We start from the raw sequence: 21,863 nt of genomic DNA, 5'->3' as shown, positions 1-21,863 counted from the left end.
CAACCGATTATCCAATTTATCTGAAAATTCCAGGACAGATAAATCCTGACCTGATCAACAATTTGACCTCCTGTCAGGTTTGTTCTAAATGCTTTGTTTTTTGAGTTATAAACCAACAACTGCATTTTACCCCTATGTTCTATTTTTAGCAATGGCGGCCATCTTGGTTGGTTGGCCGGGCCACCGGACACATTTTTTAAACTAGATACCCCAATGATGATTGCGGCCAAGTTTGTTTTAAATTGACCCAGTAGTTTCAGAGCTGAAGATTTTTGTAAAAGATTATATACTAAGATTTACGAAAAATGGTTAAAAATTGACTATAAAGGGCAATAACTCCTATAGGGGTCAACTGACCATTTCGGTCATGTTAACTTATTTGTAAATCTTACTTTGCTGAACATTATTGGTGTTTACATTTTATCTCTATCTATAATAATATTCAAGATAATAACCAAAAACAGCAAAATTTCCTCGAAATTACCAATTCAGGGGCAGCAACCTTACAACGGATTGTCTGATTCATCTGAAAATTTCAGGGCAGATAGATCTTGACCTAATAAACAATTTTATCACTGTCTGATTTGCTCTTAATGCTTTAGTTTTTGAGTTATAAGCCAAAAACCGCATTTTTAATGTCCCTCTGGTATCTTTTAATGTCCCTCTGGCGTCTTTGAATGTCCCTCTGGTATCTTTGAATGTCCCTCTGATATCTTTGAATGTCCCTCTGGTATCTTTGAATGTCCCTCTGGTATCTTTGAATGTCCCTCTGGTATCTTTCGCCTTTTACCCCTGTCAAGCATCTATTTCAAACAAGTGATTATAGTCTAAAAATGTGACCTACTGGATTTGTTATCACAAAAGCAACACGACGAGTGCCACATGTGGAGCATGATCTGCTCACCCTTCCGAAGCAACCTGAGATCACCCGGCCCAGCTTTTGGTGGGGTTCGTGTTGCTTATTTTTTTAGTTTTCTATGTTGTGTCATGTGTTCTATTGTTTGTCTGTTTGTCTTTTTCATCTTTAGCCATGGCGTTGTCAGTTTGTTTTCGATTTATGAGTTTGAATCTTTCGTCCCTCTCTTCTTTAATAGATATAACTATTTGACATTGAGGATATTACTTCCATCCGTGACAAAACTTTGGCTGCTGTTGCTGCACCACAAGTTTACTGATCGTGACCTGGATAAAAAAATTAATACAGAATCATGGAACACGTCTAAATAAAAGTAATATTTGTTTTTATTTAAGAATTGAATGCTTCTTTTTGTAACTTCATTGGGTGTAAAAGAGTTGACCGAAGTACATTCTGCGCTTCATTCTAAAAATGTGCACACAGTCAACGCTTTTACAGCCCTATGAAGTAACAAAAAGAAGCATTCAATACTTATATTATAATTACTTTTGTTTAGCTAGGATCATGAAAACACGAATTTTATATATTTTTTTTTATTTAATTCACCTGTGCACGTTTTTGTGGAACCTCGTGTTATCATGAATAATAAATTTTATTGTGCAATGCAATTGTTTAAGGAATAAAACGTGATGTGCAGTTAGCCAATCAGAAAAAAAACCGTATTATAATGAAACATACATCTAATGTTATTATTTTCACTTTCCATGCTTTCCCATTTGCTTTAATTACTATAAGTAAAGGTTATCATATATATATTATATTATATATTTTAGTATATCATTTTTTTTTCTCAGTCGAGAATCGATCATGCCATATTGAATTTCATTGTGTAATGCAATTGCATAAGGAATAACATGTGATGTGCAGTTAGCCAATCAGAGTAACGTATTATAATGCATTTTTTTCTCAGTCGAGAATCGATCCACCATGCCATATTGAATTTTATTGTGTAATGCAATTGCTTAAGGAATAACATGTGATGTGCAGCTAGCCAATCAGTATAACGTATTATAATGCATCTTTTTTCTCAGTCGAGAATCGATCATGACATATTGAATTTCTTCTACTTGTATTTACTTTTTTCAACCATCTTCGTATTTCCTTTCGGGCTTGCGCTGCGTGATTGTCGATTATAATAGAAACACGATGTTATTCAGCTGAATACGAAAAAAAACCGACAAATAACAATCACTCGACGAATAATGATAACTCTATAACAGTATGTTTCTAAAAAACAAAAAATAGAAGGTTTTCTTTTCAAAATGAAGAACGACTATGTGCAAGTGTTTTATAGAAACACTTAGCTGTTCAAGTTTATAAAAAATATACTCATCTACTTTTTTGGGTAGATTTGGAGAACTAGTTTCATATGACTTCAGATATACACAAATGTTCGACCTGGTCAACTTACAATGGCGGATCCAGAAATTTATGACCACTGACTCTCTATAAGAGGGGGGCCGCTCCAATCACGCGTCAGTTATTCCCTATATAATAAATACAATTTATCTAACTAAAGGGTGGCCCGGGCACTCTGTCCCATCTAAATCCGCATTTTGTGAATGTTTTAAGTTTTTTCAATATTTAATCACTCCTCGTATATTCCTTTGCCAGTTTACACAGATTAGCAATAACAGACGCATAAATATACTTTTAAGTAATTTATCTTTATATTGCATATGAACTCATCTCATTAAAGTCATTTTTTACTCCGTTATTATTTGCTGTGACGTCCACTTTCACTAAACTAGTATGCACATTTTGTTAAGACCACTATTATTCTTTTTTAATATTTCTTTCATTCATGAAATTCACATATCATTGGTCATATTTTATATTCTGTGTACCCAGACCCCATCACAAAATGGTTTGACAGCAGCGTCAATATCAGTTCCTTTCCCGTGAATTTGTGATAGTGCTATGAGTAAACATTCATTTATGCAATGGACTTTGTCTATAGAGTGCCTGCATGCAATTTTGTTTTTGTTTGTTGATATACTGATATAATGATTAAAATTTTAAAAAAAATTGACCGCTGTTCCCCAACTTTTACCTATTATGTCTGTTTGTTTGTCTCACAATATAATGGAATTCTATGCGGCTGTAATATAAGGGGGAAATTTAGCTAGCTATAAAACCAGGCTTAATCTATGGAACGCCATGACTGCCTTCTGTTAATGATCAGCCTTATATGCAGTGCTTTAATCCACTAACATAAGGTAATGCCTGTAAAAAAAGGATGAAAGATACCAGAGGGACAGTCAACAAAATCAGGAATATGTTTTCCATTCGTTTGATGTGTTTAATCTTTTGATTTTGCCATTTGACAAAGGACTTTCCGTTTGAATATTTATTGCCTGATTTTGTTCTTTAATTTAATTGAGTCTGTTAACCAATTCGATTACTAGTACAACAGTAGTTGCAGAGAACACTTGTATTTGATTTATTGTATCAGGTTCTTAATAAGTTGTAATCTTTAGTCAAATTTAGTTTCTTCAGAATTTAATTCAACACCTTTTGAATACAGCGTAATTTTTCAGAGATAGTAGTATCAAAAACTTTAATATAGAATGTGTGAATTATTTTCCCTTCTTGTTCGGATTTCCAAAAATGGTCAGATTCACGATATAAGGGAGATAACACACGTCGAGTAGTACATGATATCTTTATCATGTCAGAAGAATTTATATTGAATTTCAAACAATATTCCGAAAAACTTGGGATTTTCTACCATACGAATAGATTACCTTAGCTGTATTTGGCAAAACTTTACAGAATTTAGGGTCCTCAATGATTTTCAACACCGTATCTTATTTGGTCTTTTTTTTTTTATCTTATTTTATTCGAGCGTCACTGATGGGTCTTTGTAGACGAAACGCGTGTCTAGATGGCTTACAAACTTTAATCCTAGCATCTAAATATATCCAGGTACAGCACAACAAATGCCTAGTACCTATATACATATATATTCATTCAAATTCAGCACAGCAAAACACAATGTGATTTCATTTGTATGACAAATGCCAGCATGTGTTCAAATCACGAGGAAATAACACATTTAGTGAGATGCGGCAAACTTGCTGTACTAACATTGTTGGACCAAATCTCAGAGGTAATATATAATAACTGTGTCTAACTTGGACTATACGATATTAATTGGTGCTATTGTCTTATAACACCGCAAACAAACAGTGCAAGTGAAGTATAGAATTAGACTAAGTTACAAATCAAGGTCAATTCTGCAATTGAGCTCAGTCTGACGCTCTGACTGTGATTAGAAATCTACTTGTACGAGTTGTATCCCTTAAGAGTACTGTACATACATTTCATACACAACGAAGAGCTTACAGAAAGAGAATTAAACTATTATTTTGAAATATATATAGTAAGACAGTCAGGTTCCATCACTGATCTTAATAAGAGGAAGTAAAGAATCAGATTTACTCTACATACATGTAGTTAGTTTGGTTTTCTATGCTCTTGTTATGAAAATAACTTAAACATGCGTATATATTATCATAAATTCATGTCTACCAGTCTTTTTTATTATTTTAGTCAGTGATGTATTACTAGTATGTAATATGTTATTAGTTTTTCATGTTTGCCATCGAGCCCATTGGTTTGTAATAGTGCATTATTACAACAAAATTAAAACTGACATCTCATAACTTTTTATTTGTTACAAGGAATGCTGTTTAAAACAACCCCATTGTACACACTATGTTTACATCTGTGTCTTGAGTACTAGTTTTCAAATAATATCTTAAAATCTTGATGTATATTATTATGAGTATTAGTTTAATTGCTTTGCATTGTGCTTTTCCCTTAAATTATGACCTTATATATTTAATAATCTTATTAGGTATCCTCGGTCAAATAGCTATTTTATGTTCCATTTTATATAGAATCATATTCAAAACAGTGTGGTCCTGGCCATTGATTGACGACCTAAATCATCCCATTGACTGGGACAGATTAGGTGAACGTTTGTCGGTAACGACCATTGCTCACTTCTTACTTATTATAGAATTTAAACTGTGGGGTCACCAAAGGTTCTTAACGTCTTTAATAATAAAATAATTCGAAAAATTATTCAGGAATAACCTTTATGTTTTGATTTATATTATTGATAAAAATCAACACATCGTATTATTCCGGATTAGTTTTTCGAATTGCTTTATTTAGGTGTTGAGAACCTTTGGTGACCCCACATATTCAGTGTCTTTAACAAGTACATAGTGAGCAGTGATTGTTACCGACAAACGTTCACCTAATCTGTCCCAGTCAATGAGATAATTTAGGTCGTCAATCAATGGCCAGGACCACACTGTTTTGAATATGATTCTATGTGTGTTAATTTTAAGTGTTCTTTAATAATGACTGATTTACGTTTAACTTATTGACGGTTTAGTAATTAATAAAAACAATACAGTAATGGATTTTTATTATATTTCTCACGGGTTATATAATATAACAGTACTATATAGATATGAAACAAACTATTCGCACAAATTGTGTGAAAAAAATCGTAAATCACTTAAAAAAAGGGGAAAAAAGCGAAAACAGAACTTAACAACAATACCACCAAAACACCAATTCCATCATAACAATAATAACATCAAAACAACAATACCATCAAAACAACAATACCATCAAAACAACAATTCCATCATAAAAACAATACCATCAAAATAACAATTCTATCAAAACAACAATACCATCAAAACCATCAAAACAACAATACCATGATAACAACAATACCATCATAAAAACAATACCATCATAAAAACAATACCATCAAAACAACAATTCCATTAAAACAACAATTCCATCATAACAACAATACCATCATAAAAACAATACCATCAAAACAACAATTCCATCATAACAACAATACCATCAAAACAACAATACCATCAAAACAACAATACCATCATAACAACAATACCATCAAAACAACAATACCAACAAACAACAAACACCAACAAAACAACAATTCCATCGTAACAACAATACCAATAACACAACCATTCCAACAAAACAATATTACCAACAACACAACCATACCAACAACACAACAATACCAACAAAACCAACAACACAACAATACCAACAAAATCAACAACACAACAATACCAACAACACAACAATATCAATAAAACAACAATACCAATAAAACAACAATACCAACAAACCAACAATGCAAACAATTAAAAAAGAAAAAAATCAACTTCCAGTTTAGGCAAAAGGGTAATTTGAATATAATTTCATTTTGATTCATCATACTGTACAGCTGTATAAGTCAAATAGCTGAATTATTGTGTCTGTACACTATAAATAAACAAACTGCCTTATTTTGTGAGTATAATATATGCATTTTCAATTTAATAATAAAAAAAATCTAACCGACAAATATTCCTTGAAAATCAACCTATCGTTCTAAAATTTTGAAAATTTGATAGAATATGCATAAAATTTCAAGTAATTTTCAAAGCTTTTTGATTTTTAGAATTGAATGTTTACAATTTCCACATTTTGAAAAGACCAATTTCGATCAAAATGCATCCCCATAGCCAAGTATTACTTGCCCTATGTGCCATAAGACATAGCAAGGACTAATCATCAATCATAGCAAAAAAATGTCTTGCCATAATTGCCATAAGGCAGGACTTATCATAAACCATAGCAAAGAATTCCTTGCCCTCTGTGCCATAAGGCATAACAAGGACTTATCATCAACCATAGCAAAGAATTCCTTGCCCTATGTTGTATAAGGCATAGCAAGGACTAATCATTAATCATAGCAAAGAATTCCTTGCCATGTGTGCCATAAGGCATAGCAAGGACTAAATAAATCATCAATCATAGCAAAAACATGTCTTGCCATAAGTGCCACAAGGCATAGCAAGGACTTATCATAAACCATAGCAAAGAATTCCTTGCCCTTTGTGCCATAAGGCATAGCAAGGACTTATCATCAACCATAGCAAAGAATTCCTTGCCCTATGTGGTATAAGGCATAGCAAGGACTAATCATTAATCATAGCAAAGAATTCCTTGCCATGTGTGCCCATAAGGCATAGCAAGGACTTATCATCAATCATTGCAAAGAATTCCTTGCACTATGTGGTATAAGGCATAGCAAGGACTAATCATTAATCATAGCAAATATCAAAACTTGTCCTTTGCATCTGGTCCAGTGTCATCACGTTGAGAAGAACATTTCAGTTTTAATTTGACCGCTATAATTATAAAAAAAAAAAAAAAATGATAAAAAAAATGATGCGTGTAGCCAATTGTTTGAGGAACATACAATGAAAGAATAGTTTTGTAAAATCATTTCAAAGGGAGTCAAATGGGACTTGAACTTCAACGTGTTGCTTTTACAACACTCAGTATATATATATAATGTAAAACAAATGGATTAAAGTTGGTAGTTAATGAATTCATAGTTTTGTGACACAATTTTGAATAACGCAAGAAATAACTGTGTATAGTGTTAAAAAACAACCCACTAGGTATGTATTAACTTGAGGCATAACTTGTTCGATCTCAATAATAATGTACTATTTTAGTGTCTTTTTACTATGCAGATGTATAAGTACGCTACCACGTTTATATATGTATATATTCTGGTTTTTAAAAAAAAAATATATTTCTTATTTGTATATCCATCTGATGAGTTAAGCCTTTTTCAATTGATTTTTATAGTTTTTTCTAAGTTGTACTGTTACACCACTGTCCCATGTTAAGATAAAAGTTTGCGCCTTTAAAATAGTTTGACCCGCCACATTCTACATGTGCTCTCCCAAGCCTGTAATTGAGTGATTTTCTTTCATTGCTGTATATCATATTTATTTTTCGTTCATTATTCTGAACCTAAATCGCTAGTTTTCTCGTTTGAATTTGTCATTTTGTAGCCCTTTTTCTATCTAACTATGCGGTTTTACACTAGTAACTTTGGGGCCCTTTATAGCTTGTTGTTCGGTGTGAAACAATGCTCCGTGTTAAAGGCCGTGCATTGACCTAAAATGGTTTACTTTTATAAATTGTGACTTGGATGGAGAGTTGTCTCATTGGCACTCACACCACATCTTCCTATAACTATGCGGTATAGGTTCTACTCGATGCTGAAGGCCTAGCGGTGACATAGAGTTGTTAATTTTTGACTATGCGGTATAGATTCTACTCGATGCTGAAGGCCTAGCAGTGACATAGAGCTGGTAATTTCTGACTATGCGGTATAGGTACCACTCGATGCTGAATGCCTAGTGGTGACTTAGAGTTGTTAATTTCTGTGCCATCTGTCTCATTGACAATCAGACCTCATCTTCTTACTTTTATATTAGACTGTTTATAAGTGATCTTTGTACTTTCTCATTGATATGTGTTTTCTTGAATAATATTTGTATCAATAATACAATACCATACAGTGTCCTTTTGACATATGGGCCAATAAATGTCAATACACACACACACCTTTACCTAGATAAGATAAACAAAAGTTTACCATCAAACCCACGCATACAATATAGTACGACTGTTATAGAATCTGCTTGTCAAAACTATGGTCAATTATATACAGATGATAGTATAAAATGCTAAGTCATATCAAAACGCTAGTTCATACCGACGAGGAATTACAAACAAATATTTGTTGTGGCATCTTTTACATATTGTGACTTGGATGGGGAGTTGTCTCATTGGTCTCTATACCACATCTTCTTATATTTATGTCAGGCCCAATAAAAAATTGAGACAACAACCCGACTACAGAGCAGAACAGTCCGAAGGCACTTCAACTCTTCAACGTATCAAGAAATCACGCACTCAGAGTTATCTGACCTTAAACAACATTGAATATTAATTCGGGGAAAGAGAGAATAACCCGACTACAGAGCAGAAAACATTCCAAAGCCACTTATGAATGCACTTTATCTCTTAAAATTTAAAGCCTAAAAAACACAATAATTTTGATTAGTACTGATAAGACACTGAAATAGCCCGATTTACTAGTATATTTGACTGATATTCTACTTTATATCTGCGACAAATATATTGGTCCTTGTCTAATTAATGAAACAATTATATGAATTTATAGAAATTGACGAATTCATTATTATTCTGTACATACACATTTTCGTGGATTTCGTGGTTTTACAAGTCAACCATACACCAAACGTTAAACGAAGTGCATATTTTCGATAGGCTTGAAAGTAGACTTTTGGTGGCCTTCGGCTGTCATCTGCTCTTTGGTCGGAATGTTGTCTCTTTAACCTATTCCCCATTTCCATTCTCAATTTTATTATGTAAAACTAGGAAATCAAATATCCACGTAAATACAATCTTTTTTTTTTAGGCCTTTTTAACTGTTTTGGATTCGAACGTCAATGATGAGTCTTTTGTAGACGAAACGCGCGTCTGGCGTATATACTAAATTTAGTCCTGGTATCTTTGATGAGTTTATTTTCCTTATCCACGAAAATTGGTACCTACGAAAATTAACGAATTCACAGTACTTCGTGTTTCATTTGTTCCCACCGAAAATATAATCACAATCATGTTGATCGATATAACATCATGTTTATCATATTTCTTACAATATTGTCGAGTTTTCATTATGTTTCATTATGTTTGTTTGTCAATGTATTTGCCACAACCAAAATTGTTTTTTGTATGTTTTGCAAATAAAGATATATAGTAATATAACCAGACGCCATGTCAAATTATTTATGCAAGAATTTATTGATATTTTATATACAACGTGACAAGAACGTGCCTGATAGACTTATTTTCATGATATATTTATAATGATCATTCTGATGTTTGGAAAAACTCCCTATTCAGTCATGATCATTCCGGAACAACGATAATTGTTCACCAAAACTTGTTACTTTGTTATTTACAAATATTCAGAAATATTTACCATTCACATTCGTTAATCATTTTTAGCTAAAACTTTATATCAAAAGTTTTATCGAAGAAAGTATTGTGTATAGTAATATTTTAGTACATTGTTTTATAATATGCGTTATATTTTTTTTTATTAAACTGTCCCATAAGTCAGTAATTTGTCTAGGTACCAATATTTTAATTGTAATATTTAATAACTTTTAATTGCATATTATGTAATTATGTATTTATTGTGTTTTATATTGGCATGTGACACTATAACATAAATTATTCTGATTCTGATTCTGTTAACCGAAACGAAAGAAGGAAAAAAAAGTATTGATTTAAACCTTTGTAATAAGATAAGGAATGTCTCCAGTAATTATAAGTTAATAAAAGATTTAGTTTATATATTTGAGGATTTTTTATAAGTTTTTATAATTTTTTTTTAAAATTATTTGTGTTTTTTTCTTTTCTCTTGAAGATATATTGATTTGGGTTTCAGTATCATTGTTATTGTACTACGAACTAACATAGAAAAGGCTTCCGTTTAGAAAATACATCATAAAACTGTCTAAACTAACGAATTTCTCATTAGACATCATATGTCCTAATCTTTTCCTCTTCCAGACGTTTTACAATTTCTTTAACTCACTCAAGCTGATACTGTTGTAAAGAAATCATTTCAAGATGCTTGTATGTTGTATGAAAAGAATAGGTCCATAATGTATGAAGAGAGCAAATAAACAAGGGCTTAGAGGGGGGTCTTTATTGTTTCTATTTCTACATTTTTAAAGTTTTAGACCATTTTTTTCTTAATTCTTAATTTGTTATCCGCTTCTATCTGTTCTTTATATTTTAGCATGATGAATTGGTTATATCTATTGACGTGAGCTCCCTTTACTTTTTTTTTTGAAATTTTAGATTTTCCGTTTCCAAGCTTTGGAGTTTTATTCATAAAAAAGGGGGATTTTCAAGTTTTGGGACGATATCAGAAGTGCTTTTAGTAGTTTCCATTTAACTTTGGTGACGAATTTATATCTATTATAAGATAACCTCCCATAAGTTTTTTTCTATACAAATATCTGATATGACATTGAGAATTTATTGAACTTTATTTTATGAAAATGAGACGGGCGTATCATGCGCCCATGGAGCAGCTGTTAATTTTATACAGATTAGACCGTTTTCCTGTTTGAATTGGTTTTTACTAGTAATTTAGGGGCCTTTTATAGCTTGCTATTCGACGTGATCTAAGGATACGTGTGGAATGCCGTACTTCGACCTATGACTGTTTAGGATTAATATGTACCCTTCTGTTGATTCAATGCTAAACATATGGAAATTTATAGAAAATCTACAGCCTTTATCCTTGTTCTATTGTATTTGGCAGTTTGATGACTGATAGATAGAGGATTATTGCATGCACGATTATTAATGTAGTTATTGGTTAAAACAAATAAAAATATGGACCAAATCAAGTACTCCATTTAGGGTGCTCGACTTTAGTGACTCGGCACTTAACAGGTTGGTTAGAAATTTGAAAAAAAACCACTAGCACATCATAGAAAAGCAAGTGAGTCATCTATGTTTCAAATTTAATAACAAAAATTTCTGTGTTTAAGGCTGTGGATTTTCTATAAAAATCTTGGTTTATTTGCCACAAAGTACACTCTTCTATTAAATGCAACGAAACAGTAAATAATGCTTTGCATCAAGTTTCCTCCTAGTATATGTAAAAAATAGCCGGTCTCAAATATTCATTATATCTGCAGTACAAAACGGCTACAGAAGGGGTCATACACCTTTTTATATATTGTGACTTGGATGGAGAGCTGTCTCCTTGGCACTCGTATCTTGTCTTAATATACGAAAGCCTAAATAGACACGACAAGACACTTACAATGATATGCGGTTTCGTGTAACATAGAACAGCACAATATCTAACTAATGTCAATATATTGTCATTCACTATTTAAGCATTTAAGCATGTAATTCATGGTATTATTGAGTTAATGTCAAATGTATTATTAACAGTTATGGTGATAGCACATACATGACTGATTCTTCCTCTCGCAAAACGACCATCGCCATTTAACAGTTTCCCATTATCATGGTCACTTATGGTAATTATTTTAATGCAGCAAACACGTTTCCCGGTTCTCTGTATGAAATGCTATATATCTTTTCACAGGGAAGTGCTATCCAAAGTTTGCACAGGTGGATAAAACAGAGATACCAGGAGACAACTACTGACCCAATCTCCGGCGCAGAGATCACATATCCGTTCCGTTCAATACTTTGTAACACTGCACTCAATATGTGCAGTATTGCGGAGCATGTATGGAACGCAGATGGAACGGATTTATGAACTCTACGCCGGAGATTGCTACTGACCTACGACAGGAAAACTGACAATTCTACCTATTTAAGATTTGAGTCAAACCTTGCCACGAGTTTGGCGCTTCCGCTCTAGTGATCACTGTAGAATAACCAGCTTTAACGCTATGTTAGCGAACTACCTTGGTTAAACAGATTTTAACACAATACTTAGTCTTGAATCGGATATACACTGTTAAAATAAGACTAACGAATAAAGATATTCCCCCCTTACGGTAGCTAAAATATGTACGATCTAATGATTTATACGAATAAGTAATTATTAAAATAACAAGATGTGGCATGATTGGTAATGTGGCAAACGGACCATCAGAGAACAAATGACATACCTTCATCTAAAAGCCACCGTGCATCCTACTTTGAAAAAAAAATCATAAGGGTTCCGCGGAAACCAGTGTATCGCCTACTTTTGCCGATATACACAGCCTCAACAAAAAAGGGGTAAAAATATTAAAAGATTTCCTCTTGGTACTACCTTTTGATTGTGAGAAGCTTCTATCCAAGTTTGGTAAAAATCCAATATGGTTTATAAATCTAATAAATATTTATTGACAAGAGTGCACACACTGATATGTCTCGCCTTCTTTACTAATCATTGATATTATGTTGATAGTCCTAATAATAAAGCTTTATTACAACTGTCACATAAACTTAACATAAACCATAAACATTGACCCTTGAACCATGAAAATGAGGTCAAGGTCAGATGAACCATGCCAGGTAGGCATGTAAAGCTAACAATCCCCCATACAAAAAATAAAATTGACTTATTGCTTAATGTTTAAGAAAAACAGACCCAAACACAAAAGCTTAACACTGAGCAATGAACCGTAAAAAATGAGGTCAAGGTCAAATAAAACCTTCGCGACTGACATGTAGATCATGAAATATTTCCATACACCAAATATAGTTGACCTATTGCGTATAGTATTAGAAAAAAAGGCCAAAACTCAAAAACTTAACTTTGACCACTGAACCATGAAAATGAGGTCAAGGTCATATGACACCTCTCAGGTAGAACTGTACACCTTACAACCATTCCATACACAAAATATAGAAGACCTATTGCATACAATATAAGAAAAACAGACCAAAACACAAAAACTTAACTATAACCACTGAACCATGAAAATAAGGTCAAGGTCAGATGACACCTGCCAGTTGGACATGTACACCTTACAGGGCTTCCATACACCGAATATACTAGACCTATTGCTTATAGTATCTCAGATATGGACTTGACCACCAAAACTTAACCTTGTTCACTGAACCATGAAATGAGGTCGAGGTCAGGTGAAAACTGTCTGACGGGCAAGAGAACCTTGCAAGGTACGCACATACCAAATATAGTTATCCTATTACTTATAATAAGAGAGAATTAAACATTACAAAAAATCTTAACTTTTTTTTGCAAGTAGTCACTGAACCATAAAAATGAGGTCAAGGACATTGGACATGTGACTGACGGAAACTTCGTAACATGAGTCATCCATATACAAAGTATGAAGCATCCAGGTCTCCCACCTTCTAAAATATAAAGCTTTTAAGAAGTGAGCTAGCACTACGGGGCGCCGAATGGGACTCTTGTGGTTTTGTACAAAATTCAATTCTGTCATAACAAAATCATTTTTGTCTTACAAAACTATGTGCTACAGACTTGTTTTGTGAGAACTTCAATTTTGTGATGACAAAATTCCTTTGTGTAGACAAAATTCATTTTTGTAGACAAAATTCATATTTGTCATGACAAAAGTCAATTTTGTCTTAAAGGTATGCAAATATAAACATATTTGCATACAAAATTGACTTTTGTTACCTGATATGGAAATTAAATCACAAAAGTCAATTGTGTACGGTAAGATTCAATTTTGTGAGACAAAATTGACTTTTGTGAAACAAAATTAACTTTTGTGAGACAAATTTGACTTTTGTGAGACAAAATTGACTTTTGTGAGACAAAATTCAATTTTGTCATTTTTGTTGAGACAAAATTCAATTTTGTCATTTTTGTTGAGACAAAAGTCAATTTTGTCATTTTTGTTGAGACAAAAGTCAATTTTGTTAATTTTGTTGAGACAAAAGTCAATTTTGTAAATTTTGTTGAGACAAAAGTCAATTTTGTTCATTTTGTTGAGACAAAAGTCAATTTTGTCAATTTTGTTGAGACAAAAGTCAATTTTGTCAATTTTGTTGAGACAAAAGTCAATTTTGTGACGACAAAATTCATTTTTGTGATGACAAAATTCAATTTTGTAACAACAAAATTGACTTTTATGAGACAAAATTGACTTTCGTGAGACAAAATTGATTTTTGTCATCACAAAAATGTAAACACCGCCGCTACGGGGCGCCGAATGGGACTCTTGTGATTTTGTACTCAAAATTCAATTTTGTACGGACAAAAGTGACTTTTGTTCAACAAAAATGAGTTCAGTTTAACAAAATTTGTATCATACTACAAATTTAAAATTTTGTCATACAAAATTATCTATCAGCGGACAAAAGTCACTTTTGTCATGACAAAATTCATTTTTGTTACACAGACTTGACTTTAGTTACCTAATTTGAAAATTGGGCGACAAAAGTCAATTTTGTATTCAAATTAGTATAGTTTGGTTTCTGTGAACTAATTTGCATACAAAATCGACTTTTGTTACACAAATTGACTTTTGTGAGACAAAATTGACAAAAAGTGACAAAATTGACTTTTGTCTCAACAAAATTGACAAAATTGACTTTTGTGAGACAAAATTGACCAATGTGATCAACAAAATTGACAAAATTGACTTTTGTAAGACAAAATTGACCAATGAAAATTGACTCACGAAAGTCAATTTTGTCTCACAAAAGTCAATTTAGTCTCATAAAAGTCAATTTTGTTGTTAAAAAATTGAATTTTGTCGTTAAAAAATTGAATTTTGTCGTCACAAAAATGAATTTTGTCATCACAAAATAAACTTTTGTCTGAATTATAAATATATCCTGCTCACAGGTGATTTTAACAATTCCGATAATGTTGTTGTAGATTATGCTAGTTGTTTAAATCAGTTTAACATGTTACTTAAGAGATGTAGTAAAGATGTAACAAAAAATTCATATGGTAACCAATTACTTGATATGTGTAAAAATAATAATTTATTTATATTGAATGGTAGAGTAAATGGCGATAAAGAAGGCATGTTTACGTGTAGACAGTCAAGTGTTGTCGATTATTTTATTTGTACATATCCATTGTTTCATCTTCATATTATTAGGTAGTCTACCTTTACAGAAAATTACAATTTTACTTTTTTGTACATTCACTTTCAGTTTCCACAATTTACAGTATTCAGATAAAGTATCCAGTTGCTTTTGTAAGTCAATCTGAGACTCTGATAACAAGACTGTATCGTCTGCATATAATATAATAAAAAGTTTAAGATAACAATCTAGTTCAGTTTCTAATTCATCTGATAGAGATTTCAAACCATCTATGTTCTTTTCTATTAGAAAATCTTCTAGATCATTTACATATAAAGAAAAAAGTATAGGAGATAAATTTTCCCCTTGCCTAACACCAACATTACATGGGAAAAATTCAGAAAGTTCATTACTATAAAAAATTCTAGATTTTATGTTACTGTACATATTTTTAATAGTATTAAACATTTTACCATTCACAGAGTATTTAAGTAGTTTTGACCAAAGTCCTGCATGCCAAACAGTACCAAAGGCCTTTGCAAAATCAATAAAGGCACAATACAGTTTTTTCTTTTTCTGTTTTAACAGTTCAAATAATAGATGAAGTACAAAAATGCTATCGGTAGTAGAATATTTTTTTCCTAAATCCAAACTGGTTTTCCTTGAGCAATAAGCAATTCTCTAAAAATGAGCTTACTCTAAGATTGAGTACTGAAGTAAAACGTTTACCCAAGCAGCTTAAAATAGTGATGGGTCTATAATTTTGTGGATCACACTGATCTCCTTTATTCTTGTAAAAAGGTACAATATTTCCAATAAGCCAGGACGTTATAAAAAAATTCAAAGAGAACACAGATTGTGCAAAGTTTGTAAAATTTTAGATGAGGAGGAACACTTTTTCCTTCATTGCCAAATTAACAGTAATGTAAGACATTTCCTTATAAATGCAATTAATACCCATTATCCTAATTTTAACCAGCTTGACTCAAACTCTAAACTTAAAACTATTCTAGATCCCAATAAAGATATTTTGTCTAGTGTTGTAGACTATATAAAGCAATCTATGGAATTGCGAAAATAAGGTCCACATTGGTCAATTATTATAGATTTATGTTATTAAGGTAGCACAATACAAAGATTTTTTAACTTCCAATCAATAACCTTTGAAATGCTGTAACTTGCTAATGGATGCATAGAAAATAATAAAAGAGGTATATATAGATAGATAAAAGATTAATCTTTTTAATGAATGCAATATTTTTATTATGCAATCATTATGTAATCAATTATTATGTAATTAGTGGCAAAATCTGGGTAAGTTCGCTTAAATGAATTTAGCTCTATCATCTCTATAACTATACAGAAAATTTTTACGAAATCTTAATCGACACATCATGGGCTTCAAAAGGGTGTCTCAGATTGTCTCTAAGGTATTTCATTCTCTCATAAATCTCTGATTAGTGTAAACATCCTAACCACATAAAAGACGATGGGACGATAACGTTTAATTAGGTGTAAAATTTGTTCTATACATTCTATCTGAAATCTGAGACACCCTTTAATTGTAGATAATGGCCATAGGAACAACATATAATAAAATCAACCCTCTAGGGATACCGATGCAGAAGCTAATTTCATTTGAAAATGGAAATTAGGTGAAAAATATTTTTAGACACATTTAAAATTATAATTGGTTACATAATTGTTGTATAATACTAACTTTGCATTAATTTGAAAGAGTAATATGTTAGCTATTCAAAACTACTTCTTTTATAATTTTTCAAGCATTATTAAGGAAGTTACAGCATTTTAAAACTTAGCAGTTGGAGTTCTAAAATCTTTGTATTGTGCTACCTTAATATCAACTTCACTTTTTTAAAACATTTATCATGTATTATGTTTCTTGTCATTTGTGTATATAATGTACTATGTTTGCATTTTAACCCGTCAGGGTTTCATGTTTTTTTGCAATAAAGTTATATTTTAATGTTCCGTCACCGTGCCAGATATAATTGATACCATCGAGTCCAAACATTTTTGCCTGCGATAGTTAAGACACAGTGGTAAAGTGACTGTTCTTGTTTTTCACAAAGTTCATATATATTCAAACGGGATAAAGACGGGGTTTACAGGCAAGAGAATATTGGACTACAAACAGAATAGTAGAAAATGGAATAATAATAAAAAACATAATAAGGGGAATGTAAAAGGCGATGAATATAAAGAATAGAGAATAATTGGACAAAAAAGATATAGAAAACTTACCCATACGAAGAACTGTTATTGATATATATATATTGCATTACATTAAAGGGCAAGTGTTGGTGTGTGTGTGTGTGTGTGTGTTTGGGGTGGGGATATGTCTTTTTTATCGGAGTCAGAAAGAAGCGCGAACAATTTTAGTTTCTCAACGCTATCAATCAAATTATTTTGTGTGAAACTTAACTCTATAAGCTATGGGTGAAATTTGGATTCAGATTGTTTTTCCCACTTCAACATGATACCCCCCCCCACACACACACACATTTTTCAAGTTATATAATCGTTCCCTTATACCAATTTTTATTAACCACGCTAATATTTTGTCTGACGTTTTGGTTGCGCATGTGTGCAATATCATTTATCAACCCATTGTATGCCACACACCCCAATTCAAACTATGTGTATTGTGTTTGCTCACGCATTAATCACATATAGAACCGTTCTGGTCGTGTATGTTGTCAGCCTTAATGGAATCGTAATAACTTGCTAAACATGTGTGTTGTCACCCTTAATGTAAACATTATTACATGCTTAACATGTAAGTTGTCATCCTTAATGTAACATTATGGGTGAATAGTTGACAAAGGTGCAAAATAATGTCATGTAAACTATCAATTACATGTGTAAATTGAATCGCATGTTGAGTGCAGTGATAATATGTAAGAAATGCTTGCTACGAAGGAGCACAGTTTATGCTATTTACAAGTAGCAGGGAAATCAAGCCGTTATCTCTAATTATGTGGCAGTTTAACCCTTTCCGGACCCATTTTATATATATAAAAAAAAACAATCTCAAAAGATGATTGGAAGAGTTTACGGGTCATAACCTTTATCATCTCACTGAATGATTCAAACTGCTCGAACAAGTGTTAATGATATTGACAAACCTTGTGGAAGGCATTCGAATGAAATTTCGTTAATTAAAATTGAAATTAATTTGGTAATCATTAAAGAAACGGATTCTTTCAAATGCACTCGTCGATTATTGGATCTATATAATCTCGATAGTTAAATTGTCAAGTTTAACAATGTCGATTGGATAAATACGATAATCCACTGGTACCAATGTGGGAATCTACATGTATCAAAATTCTGTGTACTTGTAATGTCTATATTTAAGTGGTATTAACCTTTTTACGCAATAATGTATTGGAGCATATGTTTATTTTATTCATGCATATCATATTGTTTGTTTGTACTATCATGCCTCATGTGAGTCATTTATCGAAAACTTTTTAATGCAACGTTTTCTGCTTTTGGAAAAAGTTGAGATTTTATGCATGATCATTTGAATGAAACACAAAGATCATATAAAATTATAAGACATTATTTTAGACAACAACAATAAATATATGTTTGAAAAGCACATGGCGCTTATTTCAACAATTTTAAGGTGGTACCTAACACTACAGGGAGATAACTCTGTAAAATCAGCAGAACGTTTTAATGACGTTGTGTTCATAAGGGAATATAAAGCTTCTCAATGATCAAAAAGGTGTTTGTCAAACTGCTTTATAACCATTGTAAGTTTTCTGATTAAGCGGTTGGTTCAAATTTCTTGAAATTCTTACATTTTTGTCAAATTAAAGGTCAAAGTAAATACTTTGTCAAAATTTTAAGAAAATTAAACGAGCCAAATTAATTTTAGTTAAAGTGTTAGGTACCACCTTAAGGAGCAGGAATTGCTAACCCTTTCTGAGCACTCAAGTTCACCACGGTTTTGTGGGAATTTGTGTCGCTGAATGTTGTTTTTTTTTATCTTTTGTTTGCATACTGATGTCGTCAGGGGTTCTATCGAATTGACGTATATCCAACAGGTTCATCTGTACTTATTTTTTCAAAGATGCGCATTGAAATTTTTCTAATTTTAGATTGAACTGTTTGTTAGAGGATTTCGTTATTTGTGGTAATTATGAAGAGTTTCTGTCATATTCATAAACTTCTATCTCATTTAATGTGTAATAACATGTCGTGATTAGCCGTCATTGCATATTTATGGGTAGCCTGACACCCGTAATACAATAAAATGGATGTACCATTGAAAAAGAGATAGACATGACATGTGCTATACAAAACAATTGCACAAGTATATGTCAATCACAGTTGTACTATTAAAACTTACACGACATAATTGTATATAATGGAACTCTAGACATCAACTGTCCGTGAATGCTGCCCATTTCATAACTTTACATTATATTTTCCATTAAATGCTTAACTCAATTGTTTGGAATAACGCATATATAAGTAAACCTAAAAATTTAAATATTATTATTCATTATTTTTCTTTTTTTAGATATGAGTAAATACATTATATATGCATGTATATGTTCCAGACCATATGAGTATTTGGACCATACGCGTATGATCGGACTATATGACTATAATAATTGTTTGGTTATCAGCGGGCCGGACCATATGAGTTGTTAGACCATTCAGGTTTTGTTTTCAAATTACCATCTAAACATTATAAACGTTTCAATAATACAAAAAAACAATGATGGTTACATGACAGTTTGTTAATTTTATAATTAAACAAGAGTGCACACACTTAAATGTCTAGCCTTCTTTACTAATCATTGATATTATGTTGATAGTCCTAAATATAAAGCTTTATTACAAATTTCACATAAACTTAGCTAAACAAAGACCAATGAAGCATGAAAATGAGGTAAAGGTCAGATAAACCATGCCAGGCAGACATGTAAATCTAACAATGCTTCCATATTACAACAAATATAGTTGACCTATTACTTATAGTTTAAGAAAAATAGACCAAAACACAAAAGCTTAACACTGTGTAATGAACCGTGAAATTGAGGTCATGGTCAAATAAAACCTGCGGGAATGACAAATGGATCATAATATATTTCCATACACCAAATATAGTTGACCTTTGGCATATAATATTAGATAAAAAGACGAAAACTTAAAAACTTAACTTTGACCACTGAACCATGAAAATGAGGTCAAGATCATATGAAATCTGCCCACTAGACATGTACACCTTACAATCATTCCATACAACAAATATAGTAGACCTATTGCATAAAGTTTGAGAAAAACAGACCAAAACACAAAAACTTAACTATAACCACTGAACCATGAAAATGAGGTCAAGGTCAGATGACACCTGTCGGTTGGACATGTACACCTTACAGTCCTTTCATACACCAAATATACTAGCCTATTGCTTATAGTATCTGAGATGTGGACTTGACTACCAAAACTTAACATTGTTGACTGATCCATGAAATGAGGTCAAGGTCAAGTCAAAACTGTCTGACGGGCATGAGGACCTTCCTATTACTTATAATAAGAGGGAATTCAACATTACAAAAATTCTGATTTTTTTCTCAAGTGGTCGCTGAACCATGAAAATGAGGTCAAGGACATTGGACATGTGACTGACGAAAACTTCGTAACATGAGGCATCAATATAAAAAATATAAACCTTTTTAGAAGTTAGCTAACGCCGCCGCCGCCGCCGGATCACTATCCCTATGTCGAGCTTTCTGCAACAAAAGTTGCAGGCTAGACAAAAATTACGTAAAAATTGAAAATGATGCCATAGTTAGTTTTCTTCGCTAGTTACATTCTTGCATGTAGGCTTGGAGTGACATTTACTACCACACGGTATCGTGGCTTTTTTGCATTTGTGAGTCTTGGTAGTGCACGATCCTGTTCAGTTACACCTTTTGTTTGCGAGTAAAGCTAGCATTTTTGCAGATGCGTACAGTGATACCGAGGTCTTTGGCAATTCTGATCTCTACGGTGTTTTTAATAAGCTCCCACTAGATCTCAAATATCGAAAAATGACTGCAATGCACCATACTAACAAGACATTTAAAATAAACTATGTTACTTTCCTGTTTTAAAAGAGTAATTGCCGCAGTTTGCGAGAGAAAAACTTTGAACCAATTGTTTAAAATACGCCGCATCTAACAATTAAAATACTCATTAATATATAATGTGTTCTGTTAATTTTTCATGTTTGCCAATACATTTATGTTTCTTGATTGCTGTAAAATTATTCATATTTGTTGTATACTTTTATAGATATAAAATATGTTTTTGTCACACACATAAATTTATTTATATGACAATAATGATAATCACCGGTCATGATCGGTTAATATTTACTATGTTATTTATTTATTTAAGCATCAAATAGAACTAAATAAGCAAAAGTCTAACATGAACAATTTTAACC

The sequence above is a fragment of the Mytilus trossulus genome, chromosome 5, assembly GCF_036588685.1.
Source record: "Mytilus trossulus isolate FHL-02 chromosome 5, PNRI_Mtr1.1.1.hap1, whole genome shotgun sequence".
NCBI classification, from domain to species: domain Eukaryota; kingdom Metazoa; phylum Mollusca; class Bivalvia; order Mytilida; family Mytilidae; genus Mytilus; species Mytilus trossulus.
The sequence above is the reverse complement of the archived record's forward strand: the minus strand, read 5'-3'. Positions refer to the sequence as shown.